The following is a 17,059-nucleotide window of genomic DNA, read 5'->3' as shown; positions in this document are numbered from 1 at the left end:
AAATGCTATTTGGGACACAGGGCCTGGGAGTATACTGAGTGTTAGGACATGGTTTGTATTACAACATCCTCATAAAAAATCCATTAAAAACGGTATGCCTATAATCAAGCTCTGTACATTTTCATGCAAGCCACAAACTAAAAACTATTTCTACCATATGGACATTTATAAAATCACAGGGACTACTTGGAGGAAGGAATGACCTACGCTTCTAATACACTCATAGTACAAGCAACCCGAATTTATTATCTGTGTGTCTTCATCTGTGATTCATAGACTTTAGAATTTCTTGGATCAGAAAAATTCCAAAGGAGAAAATGTTCTTTCAAGTAAAGAATTTGAAAATAGTATCTCTTAATATCATCATGTCCCAAAGACATACTTTAAAAAAGTGATTAAAACACAGAATAATGAGGGATTCCACATAGTAGACAAAGTTGGCTTTTTGGAGGAAAACTGATGTTTTAATTTTATAGCATTAATATTTGAGGCATAAATAGAATCAAATATTTGCTTCCTAAGTCAAATGTCAATTTATAAATTTTAGTCTGTAATTTGGTTTTGAAAATATTACCAAGGTTTGGGTAGTATTTTTTTTAAGTTGTAGATTGACTCAATACCTTTATTTTATTTATTTATTTTTATGTGGTTCTGAGGATGGAATCCAGTGCTTTACATGTGCTAGGCGAGGAATCTACCAATGAGCCACAGCCACAGTCATGGGTGGTACTTTTTAAAGCAAATTATAAGTGAATATTTGACAAATCATACATAATCCATTCTATTCCTCTACTTGAGGGTCTTTGGTAACCCTCTATTAAAACAAATTGTTGTGCTTACTTCAGCAGCACATATAGTAAAATTGGAATGAGACAGAATTAGCATGGCCCCCATGCAAGGATGATATCATCCTTGAATGAGTTTTGCTGGGACATCAACTCTGGCAATGTAAACCCACAGAGTATGGACTTGTCCCATGTCTCCTCAGTGCAGCTTCCCCTGCACTCTGAGGACATCCACAGGTACCACTGCATGCGACTGCCACCTGGCCATGGATGTAACCTCACCAGCATATCCACAATAGTAAAATGTGCTAGCAAATGAAGTCATCATTCTGTTAGTGCTGAAGATAATGTGTACACCCTGGCGCTAGTATTTGAAGGACCAAATCATGAGAAAGTTTCAGAGTATGAAATGAAGTTAATAGATTTAGATGTTGAACAACTTGGAATTCTAAAACAAGAGTACAGCTGTGTGTTAAAGATGCCTTCTGAGGCCGAATGTTTTATTTGATATGAGGATGCTGACTCATAATGGTGATGCGGGTGGGGAGCATGGGAAGAATGGAGGAACTTTAGTTAGGGCAAATGGGAGGGAGGGGAAAGAGGGGGCAAGGGGGCAAGAATGGTGGTGGAATGAGTTAGACATCATTACCCTAAGTACATGTATAAGACATGAATGGTGTGAAAATACTTTGTGTACTATCAGTGACTTGAAAACTTGTGCTTTATACGTGTAATATGAAATGAATTCTGCCATCATGTATAACAAATTAGAATAAATTAAAAAGAATAAAGATGGTGCTCCTATGAGAAAGGGTATAAGCATGACAGAAAATTCCAATCATCTTGCACAGAAAGAATAAAACCTTAGGAAGAAAAAAAAAGATGCCTTCTGATGAATATGTACATATATGCCAAGACCTTAGTCACAATGGAGATGTTGTTGTAATACCCTGTGCAGAAGATGGAGTGAAATTTTCTGCAAATGGAGAACTTGAAAATGGAAACATTAAGTTGTCACAAAAAAGTAATGCTGATAAAGAGGAAGAAGCTGTTCCCACAGAGAAGAACAAGCCAGTTCAGCTAACTTTTGCACTAAGGTACCTCAACTTCTTTACAAAAGCCACTCCATTCTCTCTTGGAATAATACTCAGTATGCCTGCAGATGTACCCCTGTTATATAAAATTGTTGACATGGGACATTTAAAGTACTATCTGGTTCTCAAGATCTAGAATGAAGAAGGATCTTAGGTATTATTAAATTCTGAGGAAATAAAACTAAGCTCTGCAAACTGCTTCTGAGATGCCATCATGAACTGAAAGTCTTTATTGCCATCAAATATGTACATATAGATATGTACATATCTACATATGTAGATAATGTTTTCTGTAAATAACCTATTTTTTTCTCTTCATTTTCTGTACTTTTAAGAATAAAATCCAAAGTCAAATCTGTCCTTGTTAACCTAGAAATACTTCTGCTTTACTAAGAAAACAAATTATTTAAAAACTTTAGGGAAAACCAATATTGAAATTGGTTACATTTAATATGAATTTTTTAAAAAAGAAATTCCTCAAAATAATCTTTAAAGTGATCTAAATTATCCAAAGTTACATTTAATTAAAAATTTTAATAAGCATATCTAAGAAGTTTCATGGAAACAAATTGTTATGTTAAATTGAAATAAATTTTAAGAATAAATTTCTCAAATCATTTGAAATTGGCAAAAAAATAATTTTGTTTGTAAGGTTTTATATTTTAAAAACCCTTCATTGTTACAATTTAACCAAACATATTTATATTTTTAAGAACTGAAACTTACTAAACAGTAAGTGGCACTAAATTTTATGTTTTCCTTATTTTTTTTTTTACATCTGAAACATTGGTATATATGGTCTTATAATCAAATTTTAAGTAAAATTAAGTAAGACTAAATGGAAGAAACAAATTTAAATCAAACTGTGTTTATTTTGTAGAAAATCTACAATATTCTATAGTCTTGGATTTCATGAATAACCCAGTAAACAATCACTGAGCACACTAACAGGCAAATAGGGGTCGTATTTTTAAACACAAATTTATTGAGTATGCTGTACCTGCTAAAAATATTAGAAATAAAAGATGAATTGTCTTGGCTGCAAGAATTAAACAGCCTTGATGAAATAATGATCATAAGAATTATCTTTGAATTACTTATAAGAATACTTGGTAATCATCCAGATTGTATATGATTTGGCCTGTGGAAGAAGTAGGAAGACCCAGAGAGAGCAGGTGTGATATTTGGAGTGTGGTTGGAAATGGGGTAGAATTGAGGCATATGCAAGTAGGGAAGGAAACAGAAAATTCAGGCTCTAAATCCAGTATTCCATTGGAACCCATAAATCCAGAAAATCCCCACTTCTCTGTTGACCTCAGTTTAACCATAGGAAAAATTAACCATTCAAACCCTTAAACCTTTAAGTTCTTTTTCAGTTCTCAAAATTCTACAACTTTTTTTCAATACCTTAGTGAACTTGGTAAAACAAAGTCTATGCAAAATCATCCAGCAGAATTACATGAACACATTTCCAGAAAGCAGAATTTTTTTGGTGTGAATATACTATGAAAGTTCTCACACATTTTTTATATTCATCACTTTGAGAAAGATGAGATCTCTGACATTTCTCTCCTGAAGTCCCTTTTGAAATGACAGTCATTGGAAGTTGTTAATTGATGTCCAAACACTGTGTTCAAAATAAGTTGAACATCAGTCAGAAAAAATTATAAATAAATCCCTAAATGGGAAAAGTATTAAGAACAAACAAACAGAAGAGCTTTGGAGTCCTCCAGGCACATTTTAGAGGAAAGATATTAGAATTGATCTTGGGCAGAAAGTTCATGACTGGGATCCCACAATCAGGAAGAAATCAGGGCAAGAGTTGGAAGAAAATGGGATTTAAAAAAAAATTCTTTTAAATATTTTTAAAAACAGTAAAAAGTCAGAGAAGATGACCTAATGTTAAAAAATTATTAAACTCTACTGTGAAAGACAGGCTCTCAAGAATTTTGATGTCAAATAAGAAAGAATCAGAGTCACTCACCTTGGGGTGTTTTGAGATAGATAAGGACCATGGACATAAAGACAATGAAGGACTGAGAATCAGTTTTAATGCATACTTTTAGTTTGCAAACTGCTCTCTATATGGAGATACATTAAAGAGTGAGATATTTCGTGTTTAATGAATATATTTTATTTTATTTATTTATTTTACAAATATTTTTTAGTTGTAAATGGACACAATACCTTTATTTATTTATCTTCATGTGGTGCTGAAGATTGACCCCAGGGCCTCACACATGCTGAGTGCTCTACCACTGAGCCACATCCCCACCTTTACCTTGTGTTTAATGAAAATTAAATAAAATTATGCTTGTCTAACAAGTACATAATTTTTCGAGAATTTATCATTTATTCATCTACATAATGAAATCAGCATAAAAGTTAGGCACATCTCCTTCGCTGATGATAGAAGCAGACCCTTCACATAAAGGGCTGGAATTGACATATGAATTGACTTATTATACATTAAGCTATAATAAATCCTTGACATTTTCTGTGGACAGACATGATGAGTAGTAGGCTCAGAAGCCCATGGGTGTTCCAACATGGAAAGTCCAAGTGGCCTTGCCCAAGCACAAAAACTACACATGATCAACTATAGGGTCAACATTGAGTGAAAGAGGAAAACATGCTGGTTTATCTACCTTTGGTTTTAAATGGATAGTCATAGTGGACCTGGTGAGATGGGACAGAAAAGGGGGGGTGTGACAAAACCCACACCAGACTTAAAGTTCTGCCTTCAAAACCCAGTTTTCTATACCACACTAGAACATTTCCAAGTGTAGGACCAAGTTTGGATTTTCTTTGTATCTCTTGCAAATAGCTTGGTATCATGAACATAATAAATCTCAATAATCATTGAATGAATAAATAAAAATGAATGGATGAATGTGATGTTGAACAAGTCACTTAACTTCTGTCAGCTTTCCTGCCAAATCAATTTCATTTATCAGTGAATTTCTCTGGCTTTTTTAAAATAGATTTTGCAACATCTTATTTATAACTTCATTTATTTTTTTTTATGTAGTGCTATGGGTAGAACCCAGTGCCTCACACATGCTAGGCAAGTGCACTATCACTGAGCCACAATCCCAGCCCTCTCTGACTCTCTTTTTTATTTAAAGAAAAAAAATTATATATGTACCACTGAGCTACAGCCCAAGCCCCTCTCTCTGACTTTTGATTACCTACATTTTTATTTCTTTATGTTGTTTGATTTTGTTAGTTTTTAAATATACTACCCTGTTATATAGGATCATTTCTGATCTTGAATAACACCAGTATTTTTTCATTCCATTACCAGTCAAGTTCTAGTATCAGTCATCATAAGTAAAATTACTTTGTCATCTTTAAGTTTTCTGTCACATCCACTCACCAAGATGTGTCTGTAACTGCAGCTTAGCAATCTGCTTGTCTATTCACTCTTCACTGTAATTACCCAAGTATAGATAGTCACTCTATAAGTGACCTTGCTATCTTAACAAACTGACCCTAAGTGTTTTCTTTGCCTAACATTGAAATTTCCACCTACATACATTATTCTGTAAGCAATGGATCAACTTTCAAATAACAGTTTTTATTCTGGCTCCTCTCTGTTTTAAATTATCTCTCTCCATACACATATACAGACACACCCAAGTTTTACCCCTTGAAGACCTTTACATAAAAACTCCATAAATACTTCCTTCTTTAACTCTGTTTACTGGCTTAATTTATTTATAGGCTCAATTTGTTGCTCTCCCCGGGCCCTTACCATTATGTTAATTACTGTGCCAATGTGAGGTAAAGGACAATACGTGATATGGTCTTAATCATATTTGAATTCCTTAAACCTACCATAGTGACTATTCAGTAAGCATTTGTGGTTATCATATATAGACAATTCACCCTGATGATGGCTTGACAATTTTTTTTTACTTTACAATGGTGCAAAGTGATGTGCATTCAGTTACTGTATGCTGGATTACAATTCTGATCTCCCAGGCTAGGGAAATGTAATACAGTATTCTCTGATGATGCTGGGTAGCAGAAGTAATCCACAGTTCCTATTAAGCCACATGATCACGAGGGAAAACAACTGATATTCCACAGTGTACTGTGTTGCCAGCTTGTTTAATATCATGTTTTGTATTTTTGCATTCAATTGTGTCTATAAAATGCCCATCTGTGTGTTTATAGATATTCCCTATTTTATTATAAAATAGGTTTTGTGTTAGATGACTTTTTCCCAACTGTAAGCTAATGTAACTGTTCTGAGCACATTTACAGTAAGCTAGATTGGGCTATGATGTTTGGTAGGTATATTGAGTGCATTCTGACTTATGATATTTTCAATTTGATGAATTTATTAGGTTGTGATTCTATCGCACATTGAAGAACATTTATATCTTGTCCTGCATAGAGCTCTGTGAAAGCCAGTGGTAGTAATCTATAAAATAATCTCCTGATAGTATCATGTTTGTTTGTTTTTTTTTCATCTAAAGAGGTAGGTGGTAGGGAAAGGGGACACAGAGACTACAAATACTTACAAATAACTTACATTTAAAACTTGAGAAAGCATAGGAAAGGGTTAGTTCCATGTTTGCAGAATAAATAAATTAATAAACTTTAAGCACAATCATCTTGCCATTTCCTTTTTTAATATTTATTCTTAAGTTTTAGGTGGACACAATATCTTTATTTTACATTTATGTGGTGCTGAGGATCAAACCCAGTGCCTTGTGCATGGTAGGCAAGCACTATACCACTGAGCCACAACTCCAGCACAACTTGCCATTTCTTTTAGCTTTAAAATTCCTTTATTTTTTGTCTTTTAGATTTGGGAGTAGAGAGCTAGAAGATAGCACAAGAAGGCAAGGTAGCAAAGAAAAGTTTTTCATTTTATCTCAGATAAATGCTTGCAGAGCTGTACTTCAGTATTCTCAATACTTGCTACAGATGACTGTCACCTGGAAAGATTTTTTAAAAATACTTAGAGTTGGCACCATCCCCCCAAATTCTGATTCATTTGATTTTGGATGGTACAAAGATAAGATTTTTTTTTCAACTCTTCAAATGATACAAATATGAGGCCAGAATGAATTGCTCTGCATCATTTTTAATAACTTTCCACCTGACTCTGTCTCCCAAAATGCTTGTCTTCCCGTAGTACACTATTCATAGTGTTAAAGTATTTTTCTGTGTGTATTTGTGTGTATTGTGCATTTGTTTGTATGGTGTGCATAATAAGCAAGCCCATGTATATGTGTGTGTGTGTGTGTATATATATATATATAATGTATTCACACAAATGGGTATAAAAGTTCTTTTTTGATGATGCAACTTTACTACTGTCTTCTCAGAAATAAGCAATATAGGTTATCAAAGTCAAGAGAGAGAAAAAAAGCCAAGTATTTCATAGCAATTCAAAAATATGTTGTGGTAGCTGGATATGAGTGTCAGAGCCAATTCTTGATATAAGAAGAGAGCCAACTATGTTTGGCAGAATCAAAGTTCTATTATCTCTGTTTTCCTGACAATACACATAAAGATCCAAATGTCTGCCCATGCATGTGCTAGGAGGGTGACTGCTGGTTCTCACTGTACTAAGACCAAGCACATCTATATTCCAGAAAATACTAGATGAAGCCAAAATTGGTCCAGTATTGCTTTTCATTCTTTGTTGCCAGATGGTTCCTTTCAGCATGATCTCTCATTTGAGGATAGAGCTGAAAAATAGCTTAAATCAGATGGCTTAGTCAAGACCTGTGGTTTTCCTTATTTTTTATTGTGGAAAGTTTTATATGCAAAAGCTAAAAGATAAATATATTGATTACCATCTATCCATCACCCAGCTTAAAGAACCATCAGCTCAGCACAATCTTGTTTCATCTGTTATCCAAAGCCAAATTATTGTGAACCAAATCCCAGGCCTAATTATGTTTTCTTTAAGTGTCTCCTCATGTACACTTAAGATTAAAATTTCTTTGCTCAAACAAAAATCATAATACTATCATCATGTCTCAAAGCATTAATAATTATCTTAATATCATTAAAAATCCAGTTAGTAGTCAAATTTCCTTGGTTGTCTTGAAAAATGATTTTCTTTTTTCTTTTTTAATTTTATTTCTAACATACATGACAATATTGGAGTGTATTACATTCATAATTATCCATTCACAGCACAATTTTGCATAACTCTATATATAGAGTATGTTCACGCCAAATTATGCCATTATATATGCAACAGTGCTGTTTTAGTCTATCACCTTGGCTTGTAACCTGGAAATATAAAAATAAGCACAATGTCCAGACAGCCTGAACCATTAGGACTCAGGGCCTTTGCCAGGCATCCCACTTGAGATAAGTAAGCTGTCTTCTCTGGACACAAGTCAGAGTCAATCTTGCAACACCTGCTTTCACTCTTTCTCCCAGTCCTTGTCTCTGTAATGGAGCCCATAACCAGCAGCAAACTGAGACCAAAGGCCAAAAGAAGAATCTGGCTTACTAAGAGACAGAGACAAGTCTCTCCCTTTTTTTCTGCTCCAGCTCCTTTCCCCACACATCCTGTCTTCATTACCATGTCTGAAGAATCCTAGCCACAGAATGTCTCAGTTTTCTTTTAATTTCACTTTTCCTTATTTGCATCTTTTTATAATTATGTGCCATTCACAGACACTTCATCACCTAACAGACAAGACATCAACTCTGGATCATAAGTTTTCCTCTCACGCTATGTGCTTATCCATCATCTTCCAACAAACTGTAGGAAGAAGCACCTTCTCTGTGATCAGTAGGGCTGATGATTATCAGTCCTTAGCATACTTCCCCTTTCTAAAACTAGGTGGCTTATCCACAATTTCCTGTGTATATGCTTCTTTAATTATCAAGAGAGGATGAAAGAGTGAGAGAAAAAGATATATTTACACATAAATGTCTATAAATTCAAAATAGATGTATACTTAAAATACAGTGACACCCTGCCCTTCTAACAAAGTGTTCTTTCGCCTGAAATTTTCTCTGATCTGTTTTCTCACTTAACTTTCTTCCCTCCAAATGTCATCTTCTAGAAACTAGTTGAAGGCATTCATCAACAGGTAGATACCTTCCTATCTCTTTGGACTGGGTTCTGTATGGCCTTTTAAGTCCCTTCCCTAATGTGATGGAAGATATATGCACACGAGGGCTGCCCATCTGCCTTAACAAGAAGTCTTCTAGGACCTCATAACCAGTTTCCCCTGGCAGTAGTGCTAGGATTCTAGGAAGGGAGATAAATTTCCACACTTCTTATGAGTTTTTGTTTACCTAGGGAACATGTTCCTTTGTCTTCTATAAAAGAAAACCAATTTGATAAGTGGATAAATAATAAGAATTGAAAAATAAATATAAATATCCAACTAGCCCAAAAGAGGGAGTGTTAATTTCTTAAAAATTGGTGCAACTATGAAAATTAACAACCTAACAGACATTGCTCTGGACAGTTTTTGAGAGTTTAAGAGACTGAAGAAAATCTGAAACTGATCCAATTCAAAAAAGTAATTGCCATCAAGACAGCCCAGAAATTTCTAGATTTGTTGCTATAGGTCTGTCAAAGCCTGTAGATCTCAAACTGCTTTTAAAAGTATACCAAAAACAATCTCTACAGAGTCAGCAGCTAAAGTTTCTTTTATTCTCATAATGTGGGCTATAAAATATTTTTTAGCATTATGTAAAACCTGACTCAGCAGCTTAGAGTGAGCTCATTTTTGCCACATAAAACATTTTCACATTGTCCTATGTATTTTAGAATAATTTCAGCTATAAAATTATAATCAGAGTCAAGCAAAATGGAAGTGAAAAACTCCCAGGCTCCTTTAGATATGTCATGGGAAAATAGCCAATTGATTTATTTCATATGGCCTCTTAAACCTAATGCATTTTCAGATATAATGAATTTTGCTCATTTTATATACATTTAAAAATCTATTTAAAATATGTAGATAGCAATTTCCTTAATTTTTGCAGTTACACTAATTATAAAAAGTTCACACTCAATTTTGGATTAGTTTGTATGCTTATATTCATTTTTTAAAGTGTAATAATACATGGGAGCTGGAAGGAATGGCTAAAGAAATAATGCTAATATAATGTGAAGCTACTTTCTAGAACACCAGATTTCTTTTCCATTTCTTTTTAATGTGTTTGCAAATCTTATATGAGTATAAACTTCAGATTGAAAATGTGTCATGAACCCCAAACAGAATAAACAAGTTTAAAACTATATAAAATCAATCACTATATTGTTTATGAATGGGTACCTGTATAGTAAAACAAATAGTAAAGGAAAGTGTCAAGATCAACCAAAATTCGGGATGGTGATTACCTCTAGGGAGAAAAATGGGAGACTCAAAGCTTTCAAATGTATTAGCAAATTCTTTTTCTCAAGTATTTATTATTAGTCTATAGATTGCACTTATATTTTTAAATATATCTAGACATCACAATAAATGGAATATAAATTACTGAAGTTAATCCATTCTTCTGTTACTTGCAATGGTACTAGCTATTTTTATTTATTTATTTAAAATTTTATTTGTTTTAGATATACAATACAGTAGAGTACATTATTACATATTTATACAAACATGGAGTATATCTTATTCAAATCAGGACCACAGTCTTGTGGTTGTACATGATGTGGAGATTCACTGCGGTGTATTCATATAGAACATAGGAAAGTTATGATGTCAGATTCATTCCGCTGTCCTTCTTATTCCTATACTCCTTCCCTTCCCTTCCCTTCATTACCCGTTGTATACTTGAACTTTTATTCTCCCCACTACCTTGTTTTGTGTTAACATCCACATATCAGAGAGAACACTTGGCTTTGTATTTTGAGGATTGGCTTATTTCACTGAGCATGATAGTCTCCAGTTCTATCTGTTTGCTTAAACGTCATAAAGTTATTCTTTATGTCTGAATAATAATCCACTGTGTATATATGCCACATTTTATCTATTCATCTGTTGAAGGGCACCTAGGTTGGTTCCACAGCTTAGCTATTGTGAATTGAGCTGCTATAAATATTGATTTGGCTGCATCACTGTAGTATGCTGATTTTAACTCCTTTGTTCTTGGATAGGCAAGATTAATACCGTCAAAAAGGCCATATTAGCAAAAGCAATATACAGATTTAATGCAATTCCTATTAAAATTCTAATGAAATTCTTCATAGAAATAGAAGAAGCAGTCATGAAATTCATTTGGAAAAATAAGAGGCCCAGAATAGTCAAAGCAATCATTAGTAACAAAAGTAGGAGGCATCACAATACCAGATCTTAAATTATACTACAGAAATATAGTAAAGAAACAAAACAACAACAACAAGCCAGCATGGTATTGCCACAAAAACAGACATGAAGCCCAATGGAACAGAATTGAAAGACACAGAGACAAACCTACATAAATGCAGTTATCTCACACTAGACAAAGGCACCATAAACAAACAAGTGGTGCTGGGAAAACTGTAAATCCATATGTTGTAAAATAAAATTTAACCTCTATCTCTCACCCTGCACAAAACTCAACTCATAGTGGATCAAAGACTTAGGCATTTGACCAGAAACCCTGGGCCTACTTAGAAGATAATGTAGGCCCAACTCTCCATCATGTTGGCTTAGGAACCAAATTCCTCAATGATACAAGTAATTTTTGATAACATCCTCCTCCCCTAGACTGTGAACTCCACAAGGGCAGGGCCCCATTTTGGCTACCATTGTAGTGCATGTTACACACCCTTGCCCATTCAGGTTCCTCCCCACACGCATTCTTCAGCAAGTGATGGGTAACCAACCAGACCACTTATCTTGCATCCCAACAACAAGCAATGAGGCCTGATGGCTTCACCTGCAGGAGTGTGTGTGAGGCAGGTGGTGCAGAGGGCAGAGATTGCCACAGCCCACTGAACCCCATATTGTCTGCTCCCTGATGCCCAGGTGAGAATGAAAGAGCTTTACCATATTAAGATCTCAGCCATTGGGGCCAGTGATTGGGTCACAAATGAGCCCCTTCTGCCTCTATTGGTTTAAAATCATGTCCACTCCCCTCTATCAGAGTTTGGATACATTGGACCTGAATGCTCTTCCCAGGTAGGCCACTAGCAACTGGGAGGCTTTCCCAGAGACCTCAAATAAGTTCAAGCCTGCAGAGGTCTAGATTCTTCCTTGACAGTTTAAAGAACATTCAGAATTTCTACACATGATCTTTCTACTTTCCAGCAGAGTCAGGGTGCCTTCAGGTACAAATGAATCCTTAGTGTCTAGCACAGGATGTATGTAATGGTTTGTGTCCTGGAAATGGGAGGGATGGCTAAACCCCATGAATCTTTCAGGCATGACCCAGGTACCTTGAGAAGTCTTTTTTTTTCCCCGTGGCACCCTTAGTCTCCTTGCTTCTTGTCATGGGTCCTCACTGCCTTCATGCTCTCTGTGTCATGGAAGCTTGCAAGCTGACTTGCCTCTGAGCATTTGCCAGGCCCCAGCCTTCATTGCCTGGAATACTCTTCCCTCTTCCTTCAGTTTATTTCAACATTTGAGATATTATTAGATCCTTCACTGCCCTAGTCTTAAGTGTCCTATTCTACTTCCACCCCAAAGTCACCTAGAGAACAGCCTAAAATGATAACCAGATGCTGATGATTTGTTTGGGAGGTGAAAATACAAGGCACTGGGAGTGAGAAAATGGAATTTGGGAAAGGAAAGAATGGGAAGTAATAGAAGGTGATGCCCAGGCTGGGCATGCTTTATGAGAAGTCTCTGAGATGCACAGTAGATGCATTTATTGGCAACTTGAGAGATAGCGCTGTAGACTGTATAGAAAAATGATACCTCATGGAAAGGAGGGAAGAAGATGGAATTTATCTGCCTGAACTACACTTATCTCCTATTTCCCAATAATCAAATTTTACTTTATGAGTATTAACTCCCCCACACTTGCAGGTTACAACAAGAAATATGGCATGCCAGATACCATGCCCTATCACAGGGCATTCCATCCACATCTGGAAGTGATGGGAAGAGATTGAAACTCTGGGCATGTGGATGGTGAGTGCCAGAGAAAATCTGACACACTGCATAGGATGTGTCCAACATCCAATAATTTTTTTTTTAACCAAACTAGTAGCAGAAAATTCAGGATTTGAACATAGTCTAGTTCTAGATTTTGTGGAAGATCAAGGTGAAGAACGTGAATTTGTAGCAAAGCAGAGTCCCTAAAGAATTTCGAACTGGAGAGTGACAGGAGATAAAGAGATTTTTAGGAAAGCTCTCATTCTATACTGTGCTCCATATTCCCATTTGGCTAAACTTAGCAGAAGTAGATGGCCCCAGAGAGGTCAGGCATCTGAGACACCTAGGCCAAAGCTTCAATCAGGCTTCAAACTGCCTCCAAATGTTTGTTATCATTGAAGACTACATCTATCAGACCCCAGCTGGTCAGAGGCAGGCAGGATCTGAGTAGAAAGGCCAAAATGAGGGAAAGAGGAAGTTGAACTAAAGACTAGGAGCAAGAGGACCATGTGTCTGTCCTTGTTGGTCTGTGGATATGGGAGAATGCCAGTGTTCTTAATATAAAATCAGAATACTAATATTTCATTTCATAAAGTTTGAAGGAAGACGAAGTGTGCCTAACACATAGTCAGTAAAAGTCAATGATATTATTTTTCTTCATATTCCCATTTTTATAGAATGGGAATTCTATAAATTAAATTAGTCTGATCATATTCCAGTGAGTGGGAAAGGCTATTTCAAGGGAATGACTAATTTTCAAATCTGCCAATTACATTGATAATTAATACTTACTTATCAAATGCATATCTGAATAATATTGAAAAGAGCTATTTTGGGTCCTCAGAATTAGTTCTAGAAGCACACACAGTATATCTGAAATGAAATCAATCTGTCTGTAATCAGGGGTGGAAACCAGTCTTACACTACTGATTTTAGCTATTTAGTCATATTGCAATTATGTTCCATTGGATATGGCAATAAAACAAAACAAATACACACTGATTTGCTTATGAACTGACCCCCTCTACCCTTCTGTATCTGTGGGAAAGAGACAAATCACTTAACTTCATCCACCTTGCAGAATTACCATGAGCAATAATAAGGTATATGCATATAATGTGTTAACAGTTTCTCATTCTCAGTAGTGGTCAATATCATAAGAGTAACAATCAAGGTCACTGATCCAATGGATTATGCTGTTAATTTCTGTAACCCAAAGCATCATCCTTCAGATGAAATTCAGCATATTCATACTCTATTTCATTCTATCAGTTAACACATATTTATCAAGGATCTACAATATGCCTGTATTATACACTGCAAGAATATTAGTGAAAAAATAGACCCAAAACATCTTGACCCCCAAATCAAAACAAAACACAAACACCACTCTCAATGAGCTTATGATTTACAGGGGGCAGAGAAGTTAAGTAAATAATAAACCATAAAGAATGTTAGAAAGCAGAAGTTTTACACAGACAATTAAATAAGGGAAGAAAAATGAGGTGTGTGATCAATGGGCATGATGCTATTTTAATTCAGTTATCAAAGAGGTCTCCATAGAAGAAGACCTGGAGCAAAGACCTGGAGGGAGGGAAGCAAACCATGGCGATATCAGAAGGAAAAGTTGCTAAGTAGAGGAATCAACAATTGCAAAGACTCTGTGGAGAAAAGGAACTTAATATAAACCAGAAAAGCAAGAAAGTTATTGTGACTGGAGCAGGGTAAGTAAGAGAAGGAAGAAGAAAATGAAATGCAGGGTATGTGTATGCTTATGCGTGTGTGTGTGTGTGTGTGTGTGTGTGTGTGTAAAGGCTATTTAAAGACTTTGCTCTCATCCTCAGTTTGTCTATATTTATATTTATATTTATATTTATGATTTTCCTTATTCTATACTCAGAAATGTCGGCTAAAATTTAACCTATTTTCTTTTGGTATGTTGATTTGAAAAAAATGTCAGGGAATTAAAAACACTTAAAGAAGAATTTTTTTATTAATAAATTTTAGCCACTGACAAATTAGATGTAAAATTAGATGTAAAAACATCTAATATTAAATGCTAGTACCCATGCTCAAGTTTCACATCCTACTTGTTTTTGACATTGAATGATTTGGTATACACAACAAGATTTAGGCAAATATCCTCAGACATTAACTTCAATAGAGTTCAGGTTTTCTTTATATTTTTCTTCAATCTTTGAAAGTATAAACCGCATTTCTAGCTTTCCAGTGAACTGATGCCATGTTTGAATTGTGAATAAGTAATCCTGGTTTCTTACTGTGATCTAGAGCAACCACATAGTTTATCATCCAAAATATGACACTTTCATGGAGGACAAATGCTAAACTGGATGGGCATAAGTTACTACTGTCCCAGACAAACAGAACATATTGGCCCCAGAGAGAGATCAAACAAGAGTTTTGGAGTTGAGCAGACCTAGAATTAAATCATAGCCTTATCTCTCACTCCCTTTATGGATTTAAACACATTACCCAGGCTGTTTTAGATCCATATTTGGGGTTATAAAACCCAACTCAGAGTTGTTTAGGTGGATTTATTCGTATGAAAACACATCCCATTTTAAGAATGGGATGGTAACGGTGGTGGAGAGAATTATGTTCAATTATTGTAGAAGTTATTGAAAGGTCATTGCTGCAAAACTTCCCTGGGTTATGTTACTCTAGGGCTATAGCAATATAGAACTATGGTTACACAATGAGTATCAGAGTACCTTGAAGAGTTATGAGCATTCTCTGGCACACAAAATCGTGCAATCCTTATTTCTTGAACTATCGTCACATAAATTGAAGCAGTGGAATCATCAAATATAGTGTCCATTAATATCCTCAAATATTAGAACAACGACTCTTAGAAAATGATTTCTAAGTTTTTAGATATAAGACTGATAGATTTAAAATGGTAACTCTGATAACAAAAATTTCTTAAGGAAGAAATCTTAATTTTCCCTCCCCTAACAATTATAGTTCAATGCTGTGTTTGCTTATTGACACCAATTGCCTTACACTTCAGACTCTGGGTAATCATAGGAGATTGGAATCCTCATGAAACACTCTAGGCTTTTGGATTCAATAGTATGTTCAATTTTCATGTCAAAAACAAATTGGAAGATGCTAGCAAAGGCTTCTAAGTTATTTTCTATGAAAATACTTGTTGAAATATTCTCATTTTTTGAGACTTGTGATATTAATATTTTATCTCTATATTAAAATTACTTGAATCTAATCCAAGTTTTACCTACAGAATATGACACCCTGCTCCATTCTAACTTAATTGACTCAAGATATTACCTACTTTTCTCCCAAAATCTACTTCAGTGATTATCTTTATTTCCTCATCTTTCTCTCAAAAGTCTATTTGAGAATGGACGGGAAGATGGCGGCGAGGGGAGTGCATTACCCCCGTGTGCTGCTTCACTGTGTGGGAGTATGACAAGTCAGGACGGCTAAAGGATATCTTGTTAGGAATTTCCAGCAATAGTGGGGTGCTCCGGAACCTGGAGGAAGGATTTCCATCGCATGAGGATCTGCTACGGGGACTCAAACGCGAGAGGTTTGTCGCACGGAGGGTAACACGGCTTATTCAGCAAATCGCCCCGCGGCTAGAGTCTGCAGCGCGCGCTGGGATAGAGACGCAGGGTTACAGCGCTGCAGTTTCTGCCAGCCGTGCAAGCACCGTACTCAGGGCTGAATTCTGGGTTCGAGACGGGGGAAAGGAAGCGGTCCATCTCGGTTCTCCACACCGGTCAGACCACAGAGGAGGCCAGCAGCCACCATGATGGTAAACTGACGTCACCTTCCCTGTTTTAGACTGACCGCAGCTCATTCAGCCATAGATCAGGTAATTTCAGGCTGCAATTCACCTGCGGCTTGCAGACAGATTGCTAGGGTTCAGCGCCTGGGTGCTTCTTAGAACCTGAGCTTATCGGAGCGAACACCGAGCGCGGGGCGGCCGAGTTCCGGCTCCCGGAACCTCCCTAGACCGGGGCTAGGAGCCCGCGGAATCTGCTTCTCCGTACGGGTCCTGCTGACGGCCGGTCAGGACTCACCCGTTGCTTTGGTTGCCCGGCAAGAGGAACGAAATGCTGCCATTCGCATAGGACACCAACATGGCAGAGATCTGATGTCAGCAGAA

General features: G+C 36.1%; 1 protein-coding gene and 1 pseudogene across 13 annotated transcripts in view; one reads left to right on the top strand and one right to left on the bottom strand.

Moving 5' to 3' along the window:
• The window catches only part of Ralyl (RALY RNA binding protein like), a 650,608-nt gene that overhangs the window by 222,764 nt on the left and 410,785 nt on the right, over positions 1–17,059 (bottom strand). The gene's annotated exons all lie outside the window — the stretch shown is intronic.
• On the top strand, positions 833–925 carry LOC125610608 (annotated as a pseudogene).

Source organism: Marmota marmota, unplaced genomic scaffold, assembly GCF_001458135.2.
Source record: "Marmota marmota marmota unplaced genomic scaffold, marMar, whole genome shotgun sequence".
Lineage (NCBI taxonomy): Eukaryota > Metazoa > Chordata > Mammalia > Rodentia > Sciuridae > Marmota > Marmota marmota.
Note: the sequence above shows the minus strand (reverse complement) of the source record. Positions and strands in the feature narration are given on the sequence as shown.